This window comes from Choloepus didactylus, chromosome 14 (genome assembly GCF_015220235.1).
Source record: "Choloepus didactylus isolate mChoDid1 chromosome 14, mChoDid1.pri, whole genome shotgun sequence".
In the NCBI taxonomy this organism is placed as follows: Eukaryota; Metazoa; Chordata; class Mammalia; order Pilosa; family Megalonychidae; genus Choloepus; species Choloepus didactylus.
The window spans coordinates 901396-911395 of NC_051320.1; the positions used below are offsets into that span (position 1 = coordinate 901396).

At 34.7% G+C, this 10000-nt stretch overlaps 1 pseudogene; it reads left to right on the forward strand.

Moving 5' to 3' along the window:
- Positions 1-2028: 2028 nt before the first annotated feature.
- Positions 2029-2985, forward strand: LOC119509540 (annotated as a pseudogene).
- Positions 2986-10000: the final 7015 nt, after the last annotated feature.

A 10000-nucleotide genomic window follows, 5' to 3' on the forward strand; every position in this document is an offset into this window, starting at 1 on the left:
GAAGAAGATGAGGACATCTTTCTATCACAGCCACAGCAGATATGAGTAGCTTCTTAGGAATATATAATAGCTCACTTGTTGCTGTTGTTGATTCATGGATGTATTTGTGAATTGTCAGAAAAAGGAGGAGTATCTCAAACTCATATTAAAAGAAATTCCAGATCATTTGAGATCAACATTTAAAAGCATAGGACAAAACAAAGATGTTGACTTTGCTAATTGAAGTAATAAAGTTCAAAAGGAGAATTTTTTGATAGATTTGACTCTATTTGATAGATAAACTGAAAATAAAACAGGGAAAAGAACAAAACTTAAAGATACTAAAAAACTGACTTATAACTATTACACATAATTAAGGAAGATAAAATATAACAAGTAAAAATATGGAAAATATAGTACACTACCCCCAGAAATAAAGGAAATATATGGTATAATTAAACTTTATTAGCAAGGAGAAGGTAATATCACATTTGTTTTTTTTTAGAAAACTCTACCATATTTCTATAGTTGCAGAAACATGGATAATAATGATACAGTTTTTACATAGAAAAGGATATTTAAACAAAACATATAAATGTGTAACATGAAAAATCTGGAATATAATGTAAGGAATTAACTGTTACCTCTGGAGAGTGGGATTGGGAAATAATGACTTTTGAAGGACACTTTTATGTTTCACTCTAACCTACTGTAAACTATGGATATTTGAATATGGAAATATATTTATTCTATTTTAAAAATAAGTCTAATAAATTCTGCTAAAACCAAATTGGAAGGTTACTAATAATTATGTAAATATTCATCTCTTTTGATTCAGTAATTCCATTGAAATGTATTTTGATATATTATTAAAAATACAGAAAATTCTTCAAATGAGAAAAGACTCATTCAAAAAGTTTTTTTAATAAGTGAAAATTTGAAAACCCGTCTTTGGTATTAACAGATATTTCTATGTGAATTTATGACTGCTAAAACACATAATTGCATAACAATCCCCTTAAGTTACAAGGAAAAAAAGGCTTTTAACAATCCAAAACGAGAATTAGAATATATAGTAATTTTACATGATTATTGCATAATATATATAAAGAATGAATACAGAAGAACAATGGAAAAATATCTGTATGGAGAAATTCTGAAATACTTTTAAAATTATGTTTCAAGAGAAACAAAAATCAGAAGAAAATAAAACCTCTGAAAGATAGTGGTAAGAATCATAAGAGAGTGAAGACCTTATCCAGGCTATATAAATGTATAAAGTGGTACATCTAGCTGGACCTTAGGATGTGAAACAATGTCATATATCTAGCATGAGTAATGGATGATACCACTTACATGGTAATTTCCCTCAGTAATACCAGGCTCAATAATTTATGCAAACATCTCATATGTCTTGAATGAAAATGAAGGCAAAACAGCCACCATGAACCAAAAGTTGCAAAAGTTATTTTTTCTTAATTTATAAGTCAGCCAAGATACTGAAGAGGTCAAGAATAATGGATACAAATAGGTGTCCAGATCAAGAAATATTTTCCTCAATAGGGAATTTCTAAATTTAATATTTTTGAATTCTATAAGACTATTGTTTTCCAGTCATTGAAACAAATATCTATGCACATATATAAAATACACAGACACATGCACTTAATAAAGTGTCTATTGGAACCTCTAATTTTCACAGGAATTAAAAGTTTTAAATCATTAAAATGACTTGCTTAACATCATATAACAAAGTCAGCAATTTTCAGAACTTGGTAGAAAACACAATCAATCACCTGCTTGTTTTTGTCTCTCACCCCTAAAATCTTGGTTCTACCCAGGTAGTCTCTGTAGCTAAAGAATAGGAATCAGCATTAAAAAAAAAATTTCCATGTGACTGTAATGCATGAAAACCCTTTGCCCATCAATTAGAACTGTAAATTAATAATTCAGAGTCCAATTCCATTGCTCCTCCCAGATCAACATTTTCTCCATTTTCTTTGCAGATAAACCATTTGAAGCCGTGTCATTTCCTTATCTGCCGCAACCATGGGCCTGAATAACAGTGTGAATGAGTTCATTCCATTTGGGTTAACACAGGATGTTCTAAAAGAGGAGATAGTGTTGTTTCTCTACCTTGCAACTTTGCTGGCAAATTTACTGATTGTGATGACCATCACAATAAGTCAGATGCTTGGGAGCCCCATGTATTTCTTCCTTTTCTACTTATCCTTTGCTAATGCCTGTTTCTCCACAACCACAGCACCCAAGTTGATTAGAGATGCTGTGTCTGAGAAGAAAGTCATCTCCTACAGTGAGTGCATGACCCAGGTCTTTGCAGTTCACTTTTTTGAGTGCATGGAGGTCTTTGTTCTCATCCTCATGTCCTTTGATCACTATGTGGCCATTTGTAAGCCCCTGAGATACACAGCCCTCATGAACAGACATGTTTGTGGTGTGTTGGTGAATCTGGCCTGGGTGGGATCTCATATGCATTCTTCAGCACAGGTTATCTTAGCTTTGAAATGACTCTTCTGTGGCCCTAATGTTATCAATCACTTCTTCTGTGATATGGAGCCTCTATTGAAACTTGCTTGCATGGACACTTATGTCATGAATCTACTCATAGTCTTTAATAGTGGGGCCATATGTATAGTGAGTTTTATAATACTGATCATCTCCTATGTTTTAATCTTATGTTCTCTCAGTAACCAGAGGGCAGAAGGAAGAAGGAAAGCCCTCTCCACCTGAGCCTCCCACATAATTGTGGTCACCTTATATTTTATTCCATGTATATTCACATACACTCACCCTCCAACCACATTTCCTGTGGACAAAACAGTGGCAGTATTTTTCACCATTGGCACACCCTTGCTCAACCCTCTTATTTACACTTTGAGGAATGCAGAAGTTAAAAACGCCAGGAGAAAGTTATGGTGTAACAAACTGATTGAGGTGGTAAATGGTGGATGGCTCCACTTGCTATTTCTAAAATTATTTAAATAAAATTGATTGATACAGCAGAGAAAATGTTCCTAATCTGATGTGGAAAGTATCTTTTCTCAGTAAAACTTCTGGGGAAATAAAGATTTAGAACAAAGGGGACACATTTTATTTTGAGCTGGTGTCACACAGAGTGACAGAACGTCAATTGCAGCAAGATTTGTGGGAACCAATGCCCAGTACTCAGTTCTGTTTTCTGCATTGCAGCCTGTGAACTATATCCTATTATGCCTATATCTTTACCTGCCTCTTAGTACATTATTCTGGTTTGGGTTTTTCTTCTCCATGTTTTGAATCCAAGTCTAAGAATTTGTCCCTGATTTCCATCTAGTGTGTTTTGTTGGCTAATCAATCAGTCCTGTCACTTCTGAATTTAGATCATATTGTCTTGCTCAACTTTCAGCCTCAAGTCACTGCAAGAGGACCATAAATATAGGTAATTAAGCACTTGTTTGATGCTTGGTTTCTTTTTGCAACATCCTTAAATATGGCCTTTCATCTTCCTCTTAAACATGTTTATCTTTTTTTCAAACAAGTACAAGCCTGACTATAGTAAGCATTAACTGTATTGAGCATAATCTCTCATGTTTTAATATTTTTGTTCATCATGTTAATGCTTATCAATTTTTAATATATAGTTTTATAAACTTTTTGTAACTTAAGTCAATAGATCTGCACAAAATTTTAGGCTGGTGAATTTTTGATAATTTTATAAAATTGTGAGAGCTATATTATAAAAATCAGCATTCATGGAAGGAATTATAGATACAAAAAAGCAAAAACTGATGTATTAAAAAAAGCTTTTCAATACCATGTAACATACCAGTGCACTTCATCCAAAGAGAGAAGAAATTAACTGAAGTGAATATAGACCAGAGTATATCAAGGAAGTAAAATTTTTCATTAGATATCAGGCACAATTTTAAGATAGTGAAGTGTTTTGCTGATCAGTAAGTAAGTCTCTCTGGCCAGTCTGCCTGACAGGTGCATTTCTGTGTTAGGAGGGATGCTTTGGGCTATGGCTACTTGAAGCTATAACCAATAATGTCACTTGTTCAAATTCTATCTTCATAAAGAAAACATTCTCTTGTAATTGGATTTCCTATAGAAACTTTCCTTTGTGGATAGAAAGGTATTGATCAATGACCAGGATAAGCATTTTTGTATTCTTGATTTAGATTTTTCATAGCAGCTCATTAAATTTACAGTCTGGATCAGGGACTCTTTACTAATGAGTTCAGGCAACAAGACTGCATCCACTATGGATTCCTGGGAGGAAAATGAAGAGGATTGCTTTCATATAGATCTGAGGACTGTACTCTAAACTGATGAATTAACGTATAAGATGCCAGTTTGGGAGGCTTTGTTTGAGAATCGCTCTGAGGGGCTAAGTCCACATACTGACCTTCAAACTCTGATGATTTAAATTTGGAAAATTTACTTAAAACCCATATTCCTTTCTGGAAAATCTCTTAATCTGCAAGTACAATTGATGATGAGGCAGAATTTTCCTTATTTGTGATTTAAACTATCAACAAGTCACATGACTGTTCACAAGCTTACTAATACTATTCTTTGCTGTAGTTTAGCATTGCTATATAGACCGAAGGGAAGATTAGAGATTAAAAAAAAGACAGCGGTGAAACAAGAAATGGTGATGGAGTGAAGATGATAGAGGGAAGAAAATTCTTCATCTTATACTTTAGGAATCTCCTCTGGACACATGCATTTGTGGAAAGACCATGAGGATCAGAAGTCTCCTTCTTCCCCATACTCCCCCCTTTATTAACTTTAGCTTAGATTTCTTGAACACACATGTATTTAGGACATTAAATATCAGAGTAGTAGTTTCATTCCCAGTTTTAAGTTATAGATTATCAGTTTCAAATCAAGGATTCTTATGGCTTTATGTAGCATCTCTCTGATGATGATTTTCAAATTTATATCACCACCCGAGAGTTCTCACCTGAATACCCAACTTTGTATTTAACTAAATACCTTCAATTCTTTCTCTATATACTTAGTAGGCATCATCACAATTATTTACCAATTATTTTTACCTTAAACTTGTTCTACATTCAGTCTTCTGCAGGCAAACCATCCTTCCAATTGCCCAGGTTAAAACATTAAACTTGAAAAATATTGGTGATATCATAATTCACATCTAAAATTTGGAAAAAAAAATGGCCTTCAATACAATTCCAGGATATGATATATTTTCACACTAGTTTCCTTTCCAGTTTTGTCTAACTGCCATCTTCTTTCACCTCAATTGCTGTTATAGACTGATAATTCTTCCTGCTTCTATTTTTTTCTTGCTGAATCTATTTTCAGCACAGTAGCCAGAGACTCCTTAATAAAATTTGAGTAAAATCAGACCACTCCTCTGCATAAAACTCTGTTGTTGCTTCATTTGATTCACAATGAAAGCCAAAATCCCCACAATGATTTTACTTTCTGCTTCATCTTTGTCCTATTTGTTGCTCACACCTTCATTCTCTTGTCTCCAGCCACACTGGTTTTTTTCTTTTCCTTGACCACAACAGCCAGGCTTATACCTTGAGGCACTTTGTTCCACCTGTTTTCTTTGCTTAAAGCACTTTTCCAGTAATGTGCTTGACTAATTGCTTGCTCTCTCTAAGACACTGCTCTAAGTCTCCTGTCAATGAGGCTCCTGTTCCACAGAAACTGTGAAATTACATGAGAATTTTGTAAGCTACTAAATTTGTGGCATTTTTTACATAGCAATAGATAGCTAATACTGTATCTATTTTGGCCTATTCTCTAATTGCATTTCCTAAGCAAATTACTAAACTCATTTTTGGTTTATATTCCAGACCCCTTTTTATTTGGTTAAATGAATGAGGCTATGCAAGGCTGTCCTTCACTGGATGTCAGAAGCAGATTCCAATGTGTCCAGCAAATCTGATGATCATAGCATGATATGTAGTTGCTCCATGGTGGAATCAATTTCTGTTACATTCTTCCTATATATCCATGTTTATGAACTTCAAACTCCAACATTATACATTTTTATGGTCAACACAAACCTAAATTATTAAGGGGAAAAATACTCAAAATGCTGGGGAAGGAATTTCATCTTTGTTTTTGACTTAAAGTGTTGGAAATTGAGATACCTTCTCAGGAATATAATATTATTACATGAAGATGACAGTGTTATAATTTATGTTTTGAGTTATGTATTTATTTGGTATTAAGACCAGGCTTCTGTAAGAGGGAGAGCAAGCAATACAGTTGTTTGACATGAAGAAAATTTATTCTTTTTTATGTGACAGTCACATATAAACCGTCTAGGTCAGCAGGGCAGTGCATCATCTCTTCTTCATTCATGGACTCGGGTTCTTTCCTAACTGTTTCTTTGTCCTTCCCTAAGGCCTTCATGTTCAACATGTGATCTATGTGTTAGCATCATCAGCATCACAGAGTTCTGGGTTCCACCCCTGTATTAGTGAGTCATAATTTATACTTAACACCAGGTGATTTGTAAGTACACCACAATTTGTAAATTATTGTCATTCAGTACTGTAATGTACAGTTGGACTTCACTGTATTAATCAAGGTTATCTAGGGAAACAGAACAAACAGGAGATATCTGTAAATATGAGATCTTATAAAAATGTCACACACAACTGTGGGGACGTAGAACCCAAATTCTGTAGGGCAGGCTGCAGCTCTGATGAAGGTCTTCAACGAACTCCCCAGGAGAGGCTGGCTGGCTAAAGAAGTGAAAATTCTCTCTCTTCTCCCTTAAAAGTCTTCAACTGTTTGCATTAAATGCAGCTGACTTTATTCTCTCATTGTGAAAGACACTCCCTTCATTTTGTAATCAGCTTCATATGCAATCAATTGACTAATCATTTAATAAACCAGCCTTCTGGCTTATTAACCAGCCACAAATATCCTTGCAGTAAATGGTTAGGCCAGTGCTTGCTTGACCAGACAACTGGGCACCGTTACCTGGCCATGCTGACACATGAACACAACTATCACACTTTATGTGTTTCAGGAGGCATAAAGAGGAAATGGACTATAGGAGTACACATTCAACGTTTTAGATTTCAGCCTGTAAATTATATAAATCCCTTCTGACTATAGACAATTGACAAAAACTTAGTAACAGAGTTTCACCTAGCTGCAAAGGGACTGGCTATTTTCAATAAAACATGCCTGCATATATTTTTTAGCATGTGTATGGCGAAGACAGCTTGATGTCCGTTAGTTGTGTGTTTGTGTGTTTTTTTCCATTAAGAATATGTGTTTGTGTTGACTGACCATCAATACTTAGAACTTTGGAGTATGAAGGTCATGGACTCAGGTAACCCTGTTACTGTCAAAGGGGAGAATGGATTTCAGTGGATATCTAACAATCTCTGACACAGGCACTGGCACAAATAATATCCACAGGAGCATTTTTTTCTAAAAATTCAACTCTATTTCACAAATATTTATTGACTCTTAATTATGTACCAAATACTGTTCTAGGTATCTGTAAAAATATGAAACTTGAATCTCTGTTTTCATAGCTTCCATTCTCTGTGAGTTTACAGGATTTGAAGAGATTGAATGAATGTTTCTCAAACTAGGAACTGCTAGTTAAAACGTTTTTATGATGATATTTTAAGTTCATACTTTAAATCTGCTACATCTCTGGACAAATTCCTTTTTATCTTACCTCCTGTCCCTCCACATCCCCTTTTGGGGAATCCTCTGGATCTTGGGTCAATAAGAAGCAGAATCCCCTACATTCCCATCTTGTTATGTGAACTTTCCCCTTATCTTCTTGCTTTTTCATTCTCCCCTCTGAATGCTGCTTCTGCTTAAGTGGGGGTTGTCTTTTCTCCTACAGTTCTCATCAATAGTCCTGGAGATGACATTTTTGTCAAGTATGTTAAAACATTTGCATCTGTTATTTAAAACTTGCTCACAAAGACAATTTCAGGCCAGATGGCTTGAATCACCAACCATTCCAAACATTTAAAGAAGAAATACACAATTCTGATCCCAACTTTTCCAGAGTTTTACCTAGAAAGAGAGAGAGAATAATGTTTCCAGCAAAACCTCCATATCCAAAAGGCCAATAGACTATTAAAAGGTGCTTAATCAAAGAAAGGTGCTAACTTTGTTAGCAATCAGGAAAATACAAATTTAAACTTCATGGGATATGACTATACACCTCTATATACTCACCAGATAACTCAAAACAAATTTAAAAGACAGATAATTATTGACTGATGAGGACGTAGAGCAACTGGAACCCTCATACATTGCTGCTGGAGATTCAAATCACTGCAGTCACTTTGGAAAGATCTTTTCAATTACTTACTAAAGGTGAACATATACATATACAATGACCCAGCAATGTCATTACTAGCTGTAGCCACTAGGATAGCATACATATGCTCATCCAAAATCAATTGAAAGAAAAAAACAAAGCAAAAAACTGGAAACAGCCCAAATATCCATCAATGGAAAAATGAATAAACAAATTGTGGATTAGTCATATAAAGAATATTATAAAGTAATGAAACTCAATAATCTATAACTACACAAAACATGGATAAGTTACACAGATATATTCTGTGTGAAATGCCATATACAGAATGAATGTACTACATGATTTCAATTATAAAAGTGTCAAAGCATGATGAAACTTAGCCATGTGTGTAAAAATCAGTTTAGTAGTTACCCTTTAGGACTCAGTTACTAGACAGGCACTTCAGGATTTTAGGATTCTGGTTGTAATGCTTCTCAGTCTTGGTGCTGTTTACCTGATGTGTTGATTTTGTGACATTTTATTTACCTGTATTTTTGTTGTGCATTTTTCTATATATAAGTTACAAGTCAATAAAATTTTTGCCTTAAATAAATACAAATGAATACATGAAACACATTCTAGATCATCCAAACAGCTATTTAGAACCATTTACTTCTATTTGCTACATGATGGTACAAATATTGCTTGGACCTACAGCAGAAAAAGAAAAGATCATATGTAGCCTTGATAAGTTCAAAATCACTGATTATAGATAGAACTTGGATTTCACAATATTTCAGAAAGACAAAATTAGAGGCGGTGTGGGAGTGCCAAACTCAAAAGGGCTTCTTGTAATCTTCAGAATCTCACACTTGCCACACATATAATTGTATATGAGATGCAAGCATTAGGTATTTACACCTATTTTAATATTTGTATGTAATTAGCAATGTTAAAATCTATATAATTTATGTTAATACCAGGGTTCCTGAGGAAATTTTATAAGTGGTATAGAAATTACAGGTTTATGGATCCTTAGTCTATACATCGAGAAAAGGTGTACTTAGGTAGTTTGTACAGTTATCTCATGGGTGAATGTATAGAATATTTAAAAGTGAAACTTAAGCCTTTAATCTTAGCTTTGATCTCTTCCAAGACTGTGGATAACAGGATGTAGAGAGGGGACATTTTAGGGAAAAGAAATGGGAGAAAGGATTAAGTTTGTACAAATGTAAGAATATAGAAAACAGAAGGAAGCCTGAAACTCAGTACTTTCAGGGCAGGGTGCTGGGGTGGGGGTGGGGGGATGGCGATCAGTAAAACCAAACAGACAAAAGAAAACCAAATCTAAGGTTCTAGTCATAAGTCTCCACCTTAATTAACTCATGAGTGGCCCAGGCTCTGGTATGGTTGGGCTTGGGAGTGGAGTCATAACATTCATTTAAAATTTGTCTCCAAGCTCAGTGGTTCTTCTTAAGAGAAAACAATAAGCTACTATAATGGGCATCACTGCAGAGTCAAGTGATATAGGCAAGGGCACTCCAAATGATGGGACTTTTGGGCAGTCTGTTCTGGTCTGGCAGAATTAAGGATAAAGCAGGTTTGGGGACATGATGTTCTCCAAGACAGTTGCCATATTTGCTTGGAGCAAGCCACAATTATAAGATTACTGTTTATTGGATGTTCTTACCACCAGGCACTTCTTCCTCACCTTCTTTTGTCACACTAATGTGCACATATGAA